The sequence below is a fragment of the Dipodomys ordii genome, unplaced genomic scaffold (genome assembly GCF_000151885.1).
Source record: "Dipodomys ordii isolate 6190 unplaced genomic scaffold, Dord_2.0 Scaffold26, whole genome shotgun sequence".
NCBI classification, from domain to species: domain Eukaryota; kingdom Metazoa; phylum Chordata; class Mammalia; order Rodentia; family Heteromyidae; genus Dipodomys; species Dipodomys ordii.
In genome coordinates, this window is record NW_012267242.1 from 4,690,356 (window position 1) to 4,705,167 (window position 14,812).

Below are 14,812 nucleotides of genomic sequence, written 5' to 3' on the forward strand. Positions count from 1 at the left end.
TTTGTTTTGGGCTGGTTGTGGGCTTGAACTCTAGGTTTGGGTGCTGTCCCTCAGCTCTTCAGCTCAAGGCTGGCACCCTACCATTTGAGCCATAGCACCACTTCTGACCCTTTTTGCTTTTGTGATGCTGAGGAATCAGATCCAGGGCCTCATACATCCAAGACTATCACTCTATTGCTGAGCCGCCTTAATAGCCTGAGCTCCTGCTTACTATTAGGTGCTGGCAGCCTGTGTTGCCCAATTCCCAGCCTAGGGTATATGGGTGGAGTTTTGGTGGGGTTTGGGCTTCTCTTGTCCTGGGCCTCCAGGTCTTTTATTGTCACAGGCGTGCTTCCCGGGGAGTGTTGTTTCCTGGTTTTCTCCCCTCTGTTGAGGCATATGCTCAGCTTTTTACTTCAGTTGGGAGGAGTTAGTTGTGTTGTTCAGGCGCAGGATCCCCAGGCCTGGTTCTGGCCCCAGCCTGGAGCGCGCTCGTTAGGTCTGTGCTGATGTGTATACACCTAGGTTATGCAGCCTGGGGGACACAGTTCAAATTTCTTCTACTGTTGGTGGTCTTGACCCAGGGGCACTGTTCCTGGCTTGGGCATTTAAGCTCCCTTCCAGGGGCACTCTTGCTCTGGCCTGGCCAGCAGAGTGTGCTCCACGGGCTGGTGGAGCTCTCGAACAGTTCCCAGTTTTAGTGGGTCCTGTGGTCCGGGTGTTGGGGTAGGGAGTCTAGGTCAGGGTCTGGGGATTCCCTCCAGCTCTGGTCTCCCTTGAGGGATACACTGTCCCCTGTGGCGTACTCACTCTGGAACTGATTGTTTCTGTGTGGTGTAGGTCATCAGTTGTTGTTGCGATCCTAGTTCAGTTGGGGTGGTTGCGGGCTGGGTTGGGCGGTGGTGGCTCTGTGTGATTCTTTTCTGTCTCTGCCTCTGTAGAAGCTGTCGGTCAAAAGTGTCCATGCTCAGGCGGCTTCTTTGTGGGTTGTGATCTGCAGGCAGCCCCCTGTGCCTCTGGGGCCTGGGCGGCCCCGCTGGGTCTTTGCAATTGTGATCGGGTGGGTGGTCTGTCTACAGGTCCCTTTGTCGCGCTGCTGGTGCTGAGAGGCTTTGGCGGGATGGAGCCTCTCTGCTCCGGTGGAGAGTGAGGGGTGGGGGTGGGATCCTCGTGGAGACTCCAGGCTGGTAGGTTTCTCTGTTCCTGGCGATCCGCTGTTCTGCAAACCGGTACCTGGTGATCTGCAAGCGGCCCCCTGTGACTCTGGGGCTCTGGCAGCCCCCGCCGAGTGGGCTGGCCGGAGGCTTGGCGCACTGCCGTGTGGCCAGTAAAAGTTGGGGGAGGGGTCTTCGCTTTTCTCTGTTCTGAAATTCTTCTTTTGCTCTCTTTCTTTTTTTGTTATTTTCCGCCTCTGGTTTTTCTCTGAGTGTTCATCTTTTTGTTGTTGTCTGTCTCTTGGGGAGATTAAGCATTGGAACTCAAACTCTCTTTTTGGTTGAAGAGAGCTGTGGCGTTTCCCTACTGCCCTGTCGCCATCTTGGTCCCCCCTCTCCTGGATTTTATTTTAAGACTGGATGTGAAGGAGGAACCAGTGACTCAAGAGGAAACAAAGGAGGAGGCAACCATGCTTGATAAGAAATGTACTTAATATCTTGCTCATGTAATTGTAACCCCTCTGTATGGTATTTTAACAATAAAAAACTTATTAATAAGAAAAAAATAAATTTTAAAAAGATTCAACTCAAAATTTTGGTGCAGGAGAAAAAAATGAAGTGTCGCAGAGAAACACAGAGGAATGGACAAATGGCTAGAGTGTGACATAAAAACAATATCCAATATGCAGTTAGGAAAGTGCTCATGATGTAGTAGAGACAAAGTCTGAGTGGAAGATTAGGATGACTGGCAATAAGGAAAACTGCACGAAGAATTCAAAGAATGACTGTGAGATGAACCAACACTGATTGTGACTTGAAGAAGATAATGAAGACAACACACCAGAGCCTGAGAAACAACTGGGTAATTGGATTAGCACAAATTGAAATTAGCATAAACCCTAAAAGAAGAATGCTTCTGGGTCCAAGGAGGAATCAAGAATTCAAATGGCCTCCATATTGCCCTTAAGCTGGGGAGGGAACTTTTGACAACCTAGGGGAGTACAGCTCCAACTGGATGATGCCTAAAAGGAAAGTCTTAGATATCTAATGCTTCTGAGTAATACATTAAATCAGTGCAAGAAACTTAAAAGTATAGCTGAGCTTCTTTTGATGAGACATAATGATCAGAGAGACTGAGACAGTAGATTGTTCACATGAAAATTGAAACTACTGCCAGGTGCTAGTGGCTCATGCCTGTAATCCTAGCTACTCAGGCAGCTGAGATCTGAGGATCATGGTTGAAAACCAGCCTGGCCAGGAGTCTGTGAGACTCTTATAGCCAATAAGCCACTCAGAAAACTGGAAGTGGCGCTGTGGCTCAAGTGGTAAAGTGCTAACCTCTAGCTGAAGAGCTATGGGACAGAGTTCAGGCCCAGAGTTCAAACTCCATGACCGATAAAAAAAGATTTAAAAAAGAAAATCAGAAAGAAAATTGAAACTACTTTGGGTTTTGCCAGAACCTGTAGTACATTGGTGTGCGTGTGTGTGTGTGTGCATGTGTGTGTGTGTGTGTGTGTGTGTGTGTATGTGTGTGTGGCAGTGATGAATCTAGGTGCTCAGTCTTTATTGAACCAATTAACAAATGGTAGGATGCTATTAAATCTGAGTAAAACTAAGAAAAGAACCTCCTATAATCAAAGAGTATTTTAAAGGAACATAGTAAAGGTATAGTGGAATGATGTATGGTAGATATGAAGCATAGGTTACTAGCCCTATTGATTTCTCAATTAAAGTAAAAAATATAATGAGTAATTTGGTTTCTCTTCAAACCACTTCCTGCTGAAATAAAAATGCCATAAGAAAAGAGCCTATGAATGTTTTGGTGTTTCTTAGATCTTCAATGCTTAGAACACTACCCAGTCTACCTTGTTAGACAACCTATAATATTGATTGGCTAAATGAACCATTTAATAAACGGAAGAAGTGATATTTATTGTCATGGAATATATCACATGTTCAAACTCACTTTCTACTTCATGTCTTATCTTCTCTAATATTTTGAGGTATTTAAGAAATGATTTGGAATATGATAAATCACAGAATCATACACACAGCCACACATAGTTATATTGGTAGAATTATGCTCCAAATCTAACCAAATTCTTATGTTGAAGTCCTAGCCCCCAGAACATCCAAATGTAGCCTTATTTGCAAATAGGGTCCTTGTAATTGTTATTAATTAGAATAATATCATTAGAATGGATCCTAATCTGCTGTGATGTGTTCTCATGAAAGAGGAAAGTTTGGACTTAGACATATATACAGAAAGAACATATGTGAAGGGGAAGACAGAGCTAGAGGTGACCAGTCTACAAGCTAATAAACTCCAGTTTGCAAGGGAATTGCCGGAAACCAGGAATGTGCACTAGACTCTTTCTCCACAATCCCCAAAGAAGCCACGGCTGCCAACACCTTGATCTGGAATTTCTCAGCCTCCAGATCCATGAGACCATCAGTTCCCACTGGTTAAACAGAATAGCAGCAGCTCTGGTGAACTAACACAAATAGCTTTTAAAACTTTCTTTTTATTTAATTTTATTGTCAGGTGATGTACAGAGGGGTTACAGTTACATAAGTAAGGTAGTAAGTACATCTCTTGTCGAACTTAAAAGTCCTTTTTTTTTAAAGCCACATATTGGGTGATTAAATGAAAATTTCTAGGAAACCACAGGAACAGCCTACCTCATTAAAGCTATTTGCCATGTTTAGCATATTAATTATATCTGAATTATGCATCAGTATTTGTTATTTACTCTAAAATATTAATTTACTGATTCTAGAGTGCTTTTTTCCTCTTTCATTCATTTCAATCAATTCAATAAAAGTTCATGAGATTGCTATTCGTCCTAAAATTGGTAATGCTGTACTAAATGCTTTTACATTCTTATCATGAATAAAGAGTAACTCTACTTAGAGTAAATGAATATTGTTTCAAAGAATATATTCAAATAAAATATGTGGAAAACTGTTACAGAGGAGTTTGTAAATCAAAAAAGATGTAGGAATTAAGAAATATCATCATAAACATCTACCATTATGATGGCAGCAGGTCCTACAGGAGGTATGAAGTACACCGTGTCCAATACTATCTCAGGTGATTCAATATCATGGTAAAGACAAGATGTATTCATAAGTGTAGAGAGATTATTTTTTAATGTTCATTATTTATACCAGTTTACCAAATGTATTAAAACAGAAGAAGTATCAAAATGATTCTGGTTTCTAAAGTCCAAACTGTGGGGAATTTTAAAGATAAAAATCAGCTCAAGAAAAACAAAATCTTGGAGGAGGTGGCATTAATCATGATGCAACCTACTCATAAACAGACATATTGAACTGAAATCCCTTTGTATAACTATTTAATGATAAAAAGGTATTTTTTTGTGAAAAGAAACTACCAGAATCTGACTACTGGGAAATAACTATTTATAACACTTTGGTATGTATCCCTGCATGGGCATCCATACATACACATCAATATATTCACATATGCATACATTTATATTTCATTAAAAAGACTCTGCCTGCCAAACTGTAACTTTTTTAGATTTATTTATTTATTTATTTTTATTTTTGTTTTTTGCCGGTTGTGGGGCCTGAACTTTGGGCCTGGGCGCTGCCCCTCAGCTCTTCAGCTTAAGGCTAGCACTCTACTACTAGAGCCACAGCAACACTCTGGCTTTTTCTGCTAATGTGGTGCTAAGGAATTGAACCCAGGGCCTCATGCATGCAAGGCAAGCAACTCTACCACTGAGCCACTGTCCCAGCCCTCAAATTGTATCTTTTAATGTTTCTACATTAAATACATATTCATATTCAGCATTGTAATCTATGTGGTCATAAGATATTCTATTGCTGACCAGGTTAAAATATTGGTTTGCATCTTTTGCTGATGTACAAAGGTCAGTGATTTAATGTACTGATTTCTAATTTTATAGATGAAATATTTCTGTCATTATTTCTGTGATTACACCTGGACAAGAGGTAGATGTTTCTTTATACACATTGTCAAATGGTTTAACGGAAAGTAAAAATTTAACAATTGACATTATCTTAGCATCTACCTGTGGGAGTCAAATGGCTCAGGATGTTGTGGATGCATGACAAAAAAGACTGTTCCCAGCAATACTACTCCTGAATATTTACCTAATTGAGCACAAGGCCACACTTAAGCTGCTAATGCAACCATGTTCATTGCAGTTTTATTTACCAAAGGCAAGATATGGAATCAGCCCAAACGCCCCTCAATGGATGAATGGAACAGGAAATGTGGTATATATACAAAATGGAATTCTACTCATCCATCAGAAAGAATGATATTGTACTATTTGTAAGAAAATGGAAAGACTTGGAGAAAAATATATTAAAGGAAGTAAGCCAGTCCCAGAAAAATATAGGTTGCATGTTTTCCCTCATTTGTGGTAGCTAGAATGGGCCTCTAAATCTACAAACACACACACTGGGGGGTAGGCAAGAGGTTACAAATGAATTAACTGAAGTGTAACAGACTCTATGGACAGTATAAGTAGTATAATTCTTTTAAAAGAGTAAGTTAAAGTTCAACAAAGTAAGTACCAAGAAATGGATACTTACAAGAGGAATATTTAGGGTCAAAAGGACAGAGGAAGAAGAATGTGGGGAAGGGTAGAGAATGCTAGTAAGAATTCATTATATATGCCATGGAATTGGGAAATGTAAGGAAAGAGTGTGTTGAAGGGGGGTGAAGATGTTGAAGTGGTAACACGGATCAAAGTGCATTCTACACACAAATTGTTTCATTAAATTGCAAACAATTCAATACATAACCTAAAATTAAGATATGTAAGGTAAGATATGTAAGGTTGAGAAGGATGTGTGAGAATGTTAAAAGGGGTGACTTTGATCAACATGCACTAGATTATTTCTTTGTTGCTTTGTATGTCCCTCCCCCACAGTATAAGCCCTGCGTTCACTGTATTTGATGTCGGTATAATTTGTGGAGGGGAAGGGGAAAAACAAGTCGTTTAAATAAGGATACAGGTGGACCCATTGCGACAATGAGAAGTACAAGTTGTCATGTCGAAAACGAACTTTACAACTTTGGTGGGGGGGAGGATTGGATGTGGGGCGAGGGGAGGCTGGGAAGGGATGTGAAGGGTAAACAAAGGAGGAGGCTACAATGCTTGATAAGAAATGTACTCATTATCTTGCCCATGTAATTGTAACCCCTCTGTACAGTATATTACAATAAAAAAAAGAAATGTACTCATTATCTTGCCCATGTAATTGTAACTCCTCTGCACAGTATTTTCACAATAAAAAAATTAATTAAAAAAAGACACACTACATTCATAAGCTGCTTCAGTGAATGCCACTCCTTTGTAAAAGGAGTTAGTTAACGATAAGAAAAATATTCAAAAAATAAAAATAAAAAGCTGAATGTCGGTGCCTCATGCCTGTAATCCTAGCTATTCAGGAAGCTGAGATCTGAGAAGCCAACCCAGGCAGGAAAATCTGTGAGACAATGATCTTCAATTAACTACCATACTGCAGGAAGTGGAGTTATGGCTCAAGTCTCTGAGCAGCAGCCTTGAGTGAAAAGCTAAGGGACCATGACCTGGCTCTGAGTTCAAAAACATTATTCCCTCTACTTCCCACTTTCTTTAAAAGGACCCAGCAGGGGGAAAAAGACTCATATTGTTTGACTTCACACATACTAAATGTAGGAATAAAACAACCCACTGAACTATGCTGCCAAGAGCTAGAATTTGAGGGTATAAAATTGAGGGCCTGTAGTAAGCTTGTAATGTCACTACTTGATTTGGATAGTGGTTACATAAATATGCGTAGTCATAAATACTCATCAACCTATACCCTTAAGTTAGATACACTTTCTGTAGGAAGTAATAATTCAATTTAAGAGTTTTTCAAAATATAAATTAAAAATAACAGGCAGCCTCTATTTGATGAAGTCTCAATAGAAGGACATATTCCATATCATCTCTTCTGTACCAAACTCCATGCTTCTGCAACTGGATGTCATTCATACTCTTCCCTCTGAAATCCTTTCCAACACAGGGTCCTTTGCTACCTTTTGAGAGCATAAAAATTCTCATTTTGGGGTGATATTGATGTCCTTTTGATTCACAACTTAAATAACAAAGTCCTCAGTTTGGTGCTGAATTGAAACCCCTGTGTGCAATCATTTAAAGTTAATAAAAGAAATAACAAAGATTCTCAATTTGGTTAATAGATGACAGGCATATTTGGGCACAGATCTTAAACTCTATATGTGAATATATTTTATTGACTTCTTTACGTATCAGGGCATTGTAGAAGCATCTTAATGGGAGAAAGTCCCTTGGGTTGTATTGTTTACAATTAACCATGGACGAGTGTCAAATATTCCATATGAGTTATTTCCATTTCACTGGTCCTTTGTTACTAAGTGAATATAACTCTTGAGAGAAAAGCATCAGTTACACACATTGACCTAAGGTGTTTTGCTAAGGTTTTGAACGTCTACCATGGAGTCATTGGTCTCAGTACTAGTTGCTTTGTAATTGAGCCTCTGAAGGCTCTAGTTGCTTTCCATAGCTCACTGTTTCTTCCTTGTATCTTCAAGGTCTCTTAGACCTTGTATAATTCACTGCCACACCATTGTGGCATCCAAAGGGCACCTGGTGGTTCACAGATGTGATCATGGGCTTACCTGTATATCCTCGCATGCTCTGCCTTGTAAAAACTCAGGCTTACGGTTTAAAGCACAAGCTTTAAAGATTTCCCCTTGCAAATATAATGTAACACATAGTGATATTGAACACTGAAAAATCAGACTATCTAGGTTAAAGTTTTATTTTTGCTACAAAAGGCCCTATTACAAACCATTTAAACTCAAATGAATATCCATTTGCTCCAATTTGTTGAGTATGATAAGGTTTCCTTCTGATGCCTGGTTAGAAGTACTGAACCTTTGCTTGGTTTTTATTGTGTTGAAAGCAATATAGCTTCTTCAATAAATGTCTCATCATTAAATCTTAAGTGTTTGGAAGGTTTAAGATGAGCATTTCTATGTTGCTGTTGATACATGGTTTTTCTTGACCTTGACAAATTCAACTCCCGCTCTCTCCCTCCTGCTCCAAATAGAAGAATTTCTGGTTAGAAACAAAAACTCTAACCAATAAGTATTTATATTTAAACTTTAGTATCGGTTAAAATATAAATATTTATTGGCTCTCTGAATTTACCAGAACATCATGTGCCTTTCCTCTTTCTTAGCATCTTTCTTTCTCCCTGTTCTTTTCCCTTTCCTTCTTTCCTTCCCTCTTACCTTCTCCTTTTCTTTTTCTCTTAATTTCTTATACACATACTTACACACTTCTTATACTGTTGTTATCCATAACTTATTTCCTCAATCTTATGATAAAAGCCTCCATCCTGGTGAATTAATAGTGGGAAGATGTTAACTATAATTCTAGCAATAAGCCACATCTATCCATTCATAAGACTAAGAGGGTGAATTATAAGACTTGCTAGATGATACATTTAAATGCATATTCGCTTGTTCTCTTTGGTGTTGGTCGAGACCAACTACAATAAGTCAGGATGGGTTAAACTCAAACAATTCAGGTTGTAAAGAGTAAAGAGATAATTGTTTTTGTTTTGTGAAAGGTCTGGGGCTTTAATTCAAGTTCTGGGCACTGTTCCTTACCTTTTTTTTTTTTTTTTTTTTGGTTCAAAGCTAGAACTCTATCAACAGAGCCACAGCTCTACTTCCAGATATTTGGTGATTCATTAGCAATATGTGTCTTTCTGGACTTCCCTGCTAAGCTGGTTTTGAACCTGGATCCTTAGATCTCAGCCTCCTAAATAGGTAGGGTTACTGGCCCAGAGCCATTGGCATCTGGCAACAAAAGAACTATTTTTTCACCAGGCAGCACAGAAATCTTCTTGCTGTGTTTTTGATGTATATGCTTCCAAATTTCCACTATCATGCTCATCTTGTTTCTAAAATCTTCGTGGGATTTTCTGAACCCTTTGGAAACTTCTTGAAGATTGCCAGTTTCTGGTAGGGTGCTCCTTTAAAATGAGAATGATCTGGTTGGCTACCGTTTGGACGGTCATCATCCATCAGGATGCTATCTAACCTGAACTTAGAAACAATCCAGGGATATTGAATAGTCTCACAAAGGGCTTCCTTTCCCTGCCTACTCGTGAACACACTACATCTAGGCATTCTAAGCAGCTCACCATGGCTCTGCTAGTGATATCAATATAAGTTCTTCAATCTTCCCATAATGTTTTTAATCATAAGCTTTTAAAGCACAATTGTTTTTACCTCCAAATTCTCTAAAATCTGTTACGGGACTGAAATAAGAGATTAATGGAGATCTTGCAAGAAAAGATAAATGGTACTACCACAATACCACAAAACTGGGGGGAAAAATTAATTGAACCTCTACTTTTGATAAATATTTATTTTTTTGCAGAAGAAAAATGCATACTAGTTTAAGCTGTCATTATACTAACCTACATCCTATTTTTCATATTATTAGTAATACATAATGTGGTAGTTTATATTCAAAAATAAAACTAGAATGTATCTACCTCATGTATTTATCCAGAAATTCACCAAGGTTACTATGGTTACGAAAAATCCATTACCTTTGAATACAGAATGAAAAAGTTTGACTTAAAGTGTGTGCTATTTATTATAGCAAACATCAACAGCCTTCGGGAGGTCCTCTAACTGGATTCATTTTTCAGTGTCAGAACTGACCCAGCGTAGAACTAGCTTCTGGCCTATGCAAGGCAAAAACTTGAACTGTATGCATTTTTAAATATATTTTTGTACTAACTCAAGGTGCACCAATGCCTTTGACTTTTAGTGCTTTGTATTGAACAGAAAGAATTTTAAAAACATTTCAAAGCACCTGGATGCTAAGTGGCTTCTGGATTGAAATGCATTCACTTTTACTTGGATCCTCCATGCCAGCAAGATCCTTTTGCTAAGCACAATGGGAGGATGTTGGTTCTACAGGACGATGTAAATGGAAATCACAGATAAATGGGGGAGTGATGTAAAAATGTTGTTGTGCCTTCAATAGTTAGGAACGTCATTAACACCAAAGTTATTTAGGAAGCTTTGATAGCCAGTAATTTTAAGTACTGTGGGTTACTATAACCAGGAAAGTGTATGAGACATAGCTTTTGATAAAATTTCAAAATTATACCTTATCATGAACTCTGTTCATGATTTTTCGCGCATCAAGAGCAAAATATAAATGACTAATAATCATGAAGAAAAGCATTCAGCATAACCAGTAGTTACATTTTTTAAAATGATACTCTACTTAGAAAGGTATCAAAGATAAAAAAAAACCTGTTCTCTGCTGATAACTTCCTGGGAAGAACTTGATGGTACATATCAAATATTCTGTAAAAGTTCGCTACCACTGTTCTTTTTCTTAAAAAAGTATAGCAATAAAGATTATGTATAATAGTTACAATATTTTAAAAAGATACATGTTCATATGGTTGTATGCATTACTGTAGGTTCATTAGATGAAGCAAGTATTTTGAATATGCTAAAATATTTTTATAGAGATATTCAATGATATATGGTAATATAGTTATAATAAGAGAATGTGTACAGATGCAACATTTTACATTGGTTGTAGCCTGATTTTGTTATGATGAAGTATTAGAGAATTATATTAAATATTAAGAAATCCTCTCTCTGTTGTGAGCATTTATATATTTGCATAGTTTATCTTTAATAAGGATTTCTTTCTTTTATACCTTTAAAATTTTATAAAAATTTAAAATTAAAATTATAAAATTTTATAAATTATACTCTAATTGAGTAGATCCATTTCTGAGATATTTCATTCATGCATATATAAACTTAGTGTCTAAACTACCACCATCCTGATATTACTAGTTGGTTTGGGCTCCACTCACAAACCATTCAGCTGTGAGGAAAGGATATGAGGTCACAAATACCCTGAGTACCAACAGCACTGTAGGTATATATCATGATAAGATATCCAGAAATACTACAGCTCTTCTCAATAGCTAGAGTAATTTCCCATCAGCTTTCTCCTTAGATGACTTTATTCAACACGTTTGAAGATAGAACCTGGATAACTTCATTCACATGCATGTGAAGATATAAGTGACCTCAATTTAGTATGTATTACAAGTATAAAATCTATGAGTCATAAGTGATCTTCAAGCCCATTGTATTAAATTCTTCTGCACTTTCAGAATCTCTACAGAAACAGATCTGGAGCCTTCACTAATTGGCAAGACAATTACTTCAGAGTACTGCTATGGAATGGATTGTGTATTCATCTACTCCTCAAATCTTGCATTGAAATGAAAAATGAGTATATCTGAGTTAAGGCCTTTAAAGAGGCAGTGAGAATCGGACTTTATCCAACAAGACTGTTGTTTGTACACCAGAGGAAGAGACCCAAAGATGCATTCCCACACAGCAAAGGTCATGTGAGGCGCTGATGAGAAGGTAGCTTTCTGTATGCCAAGGAGAGAGGCTTCAGGAGAAACCAAACCTGTTCACATCTTATCCTGAACTTTCAGCCTCTAGAGAGTAAGAAGTGTTTCTGTTTCCTAAGGCGTTTAGGCTGTGATAAGTTGTTATGAAAGCTCTAGCCGATTGATAGAGGAGTTCTGAGGGTTCTAATTAGGTTCCTGCTTTAACTGCCAGGGTTGTGGTAAGGAAAAATAAAATGAAAAATTCAATAAGAAGCCTATAGGAAGATTGTAGGCATCGATGGGCAAAGCATACAGACCTGCATTTGGAATGGCTCCTCCACTTACTGACCAGAAGAATTTCTTGACCTCTCTAGCCTTCAGCGTTGCTATCCATGGGTGAGAATAATCATGTTCTAGTCACCTACAGGGCTTAGTTACCCTCCAATCTGACCAATACTGAAGTCCCAGTCCCAGCATGCTTCATAGCATAAACTATTTGGTGACAGTCGTGATAGGCTTAGAAAAGAAACATCAGGAGCGATACTATACAAAGTCTGAAGATCATTTAATTTATGTCCATTGTAGCTAGAGAGGACAGTTTTGAGTCCCGTAAAAATAGTGCCCTCTGTCATGTACCCATGATCATGACTGTAATCTGAGCTACTCAGGAGGCCAAGATCTGAGGATTGAGATTCAAAGGCATCCCAGGTAGAAAAATTAATGAAACATTTATTTGCAATTAACCACCAAATATAAATAAATAAACAAATAAATAAATGGAATTGTGGCTCAAGTGTTAGAGGGTCAGTTAGTCTTTTATTTTGGTCAGTCGTGGGACCTGAATTCTGGGCCTGGGCGCTGTCCCTCAGCTCTTCAGCTCAAGGCTAGTGCTCTACCACTTGAGCCAGAGTGCTACGTCTGGCTTTTTCTGCTAATGTGGTGCTGAGGAATCGAACCCAGGGCCTCATGCATGCAAGGCAAGCTCTCTACCGCTGAGCCACCTTCCCAGCCCCACGGGTCAGTCAGTCTTAAGTAATAAAGCTAGAAACAGTACTCTGGCCCTGAGCTCAAGCCCCAGTACCCCCCCGCCCCACACACAAAAGAGTCAAATCTTTATTTAACATGAGAATTATTTGTTGTACCCATCCATTATATTACCATATGCCACAATCTCTTGCTGTAGATCTGATACTTGCACAGTTTTGTGGATTCATTCAAACAAAGGCTAGAATATAATATTATTTTACAGGTTGTAAAAATGCTAATAACTTGTATTATTAATAGAAATTGATGTGAATTCATGCCTCCTGTCTTCCTCATACTGCTTTTTTTTCTGGGTTTGCACAAGGTCACCACAAGGGGATTCTATGCATTTGGAAACATTCACAACCCACACTTTCTCATCTGCTATCAGCTCTACTTCTCCCTTGTAAGCTGATACAGCATTCATTTCTGTGCACAGAAAGGATCTAAGTTTCTTATCCTCTCATCACTTTTCATTCTCCTTTCTTTGTAGCTTTTGTTTCCTACTCTCCTGCTATCTTCTATCCGTTATCACTATCTTCTTTATTGTCGGGAGTCAAAGGACTTTACCAATATTGCTTAGTCATCACCTACTCTAAGAGACCTTGGAGATGCAGAAATGAATATGCATGTGGTCATGATTTTCAGATATTTATGGCATTTTGAAGAACCAAACAAGCAAACAAGTGATCTTGTTCAAGGCAACACACACACACACACACACACACACACAGATGAGAGGAGATGTAAACTCACACAGCAAACTTACAGGAGCATAATTAATTAATACCCAAGAAATTAGAAAATATCTATTGTGAGACTACAAAAATGTAATAGCCATTTACGCACAGTGATGTATTTTGGCCCTAGAAAGGTCCTTTCATTATCATCATTAACACACATATAAAACTCATTCAGTGATGGGCTTTAATATTGCTTTATTTTTACAAAATACTTTCTACAGTCTATAATATTTATTTAATATAATGGCATGAGCTTCAGTCTGATAAACTAATATTTTAGGATAAAACTAATCTGCTTTATATTCATATTATAAACTCCATTCACCGACGGAGAATGATAATTATACATTTTAAAACCAATTCCTAACACCATATGATATGTTGTACAGAGTCTACTTTCTTCAAATTATCCAAGAGCCTAGTTATTCCCATCTTATAGATTCAATAATTAAGTCCACTGAAAGGTAAGTAGCCTGTTTTCAGACCACATTGTCTTCAAGGTAGCCAGAATGCTTGGGTTGATGTCAAAGTGTCACACACAGGAGTTATCACCTGAACTCTTCTAGATCACATTTTCCCCACTTGTACGTGGGGTAGCAATGATCTTACTTGTCAAGTGGATAGCACAGAGTGCTATCCAATCAGGATGAATGATAGAGAAAAGTAATAGTGCTTGTCCTGTTACTGTTCTTCTCAGACCAAAGAGGAGACAACAATACAAATGAAAATTGTCCATGCCCACATGTCATAAAAGCATCCGCATGTGTTCACACGAAGCCATGAATACCACGCCAGGAGGACCAGTGTCTGACTGCTTTCCCTGTTATAACCTCAGTCCTTGACATTAATGTGACATAAATAATTAATTCTACCTCTGATTCTAACTTGTCGTGACCTTTCACAAAGAACTTAATATCGCTAGGCTTCAGTTTTTAAATCAATCAATATTTGATTAGTAGCATCTCATCTGAGAATCAAATATAGTATGGAACATAACATAAAATATAGTCCCAGTATGAGTTCTGTACAAGTATAAACACAGATCAGACAATAACCTAACAGAGGCCTCGGGTATTCAGAAAGTCTTCCAACTACTTCTTTCATTTTATTTAAATACAAAATGAAATTATATATTTGGTGTGGGTGTATATGCTATGTTTTCTCTAGAATAGTTTAAAGTTAAAACTACAGTAAATGCACACTTTCTGAGTCTTAATACTATCCCACATTCATGAGGAATATTAGGTAGTTAGCCATGTAACCATGGAATCATCTAAAGGATATCATTGGTTTAAATGATTCAGATTCACAGACCCCATGTGACTGGAACTACACTAAGTCCAGCTTTAAACCTGTGACCCATGGGATAGGGACCAGGCTCTGTTGGGCCACTGTATTATTACATTCAGGTCCCTTCTACACCTGAGCACAGTGGTG

The 14,812-nt window shown here is 38.2% G+C and overlaps 1 protein-coding gene across 1 annotated transcript in view; it reads right to left on the reverse strand.

The window, feature by feature from the left end:
- Ush2a (Usher syndrome 2A (autosomal recessive, mild)) overlaps positions 1 to 14,812 on the reverse strand; it is a 640,567-nt gene that overhangs the window by 349,718 nt on the left and 276,037 nt on the right. The gene's annotated exons all lie outside the window — the stretch shown is intronic.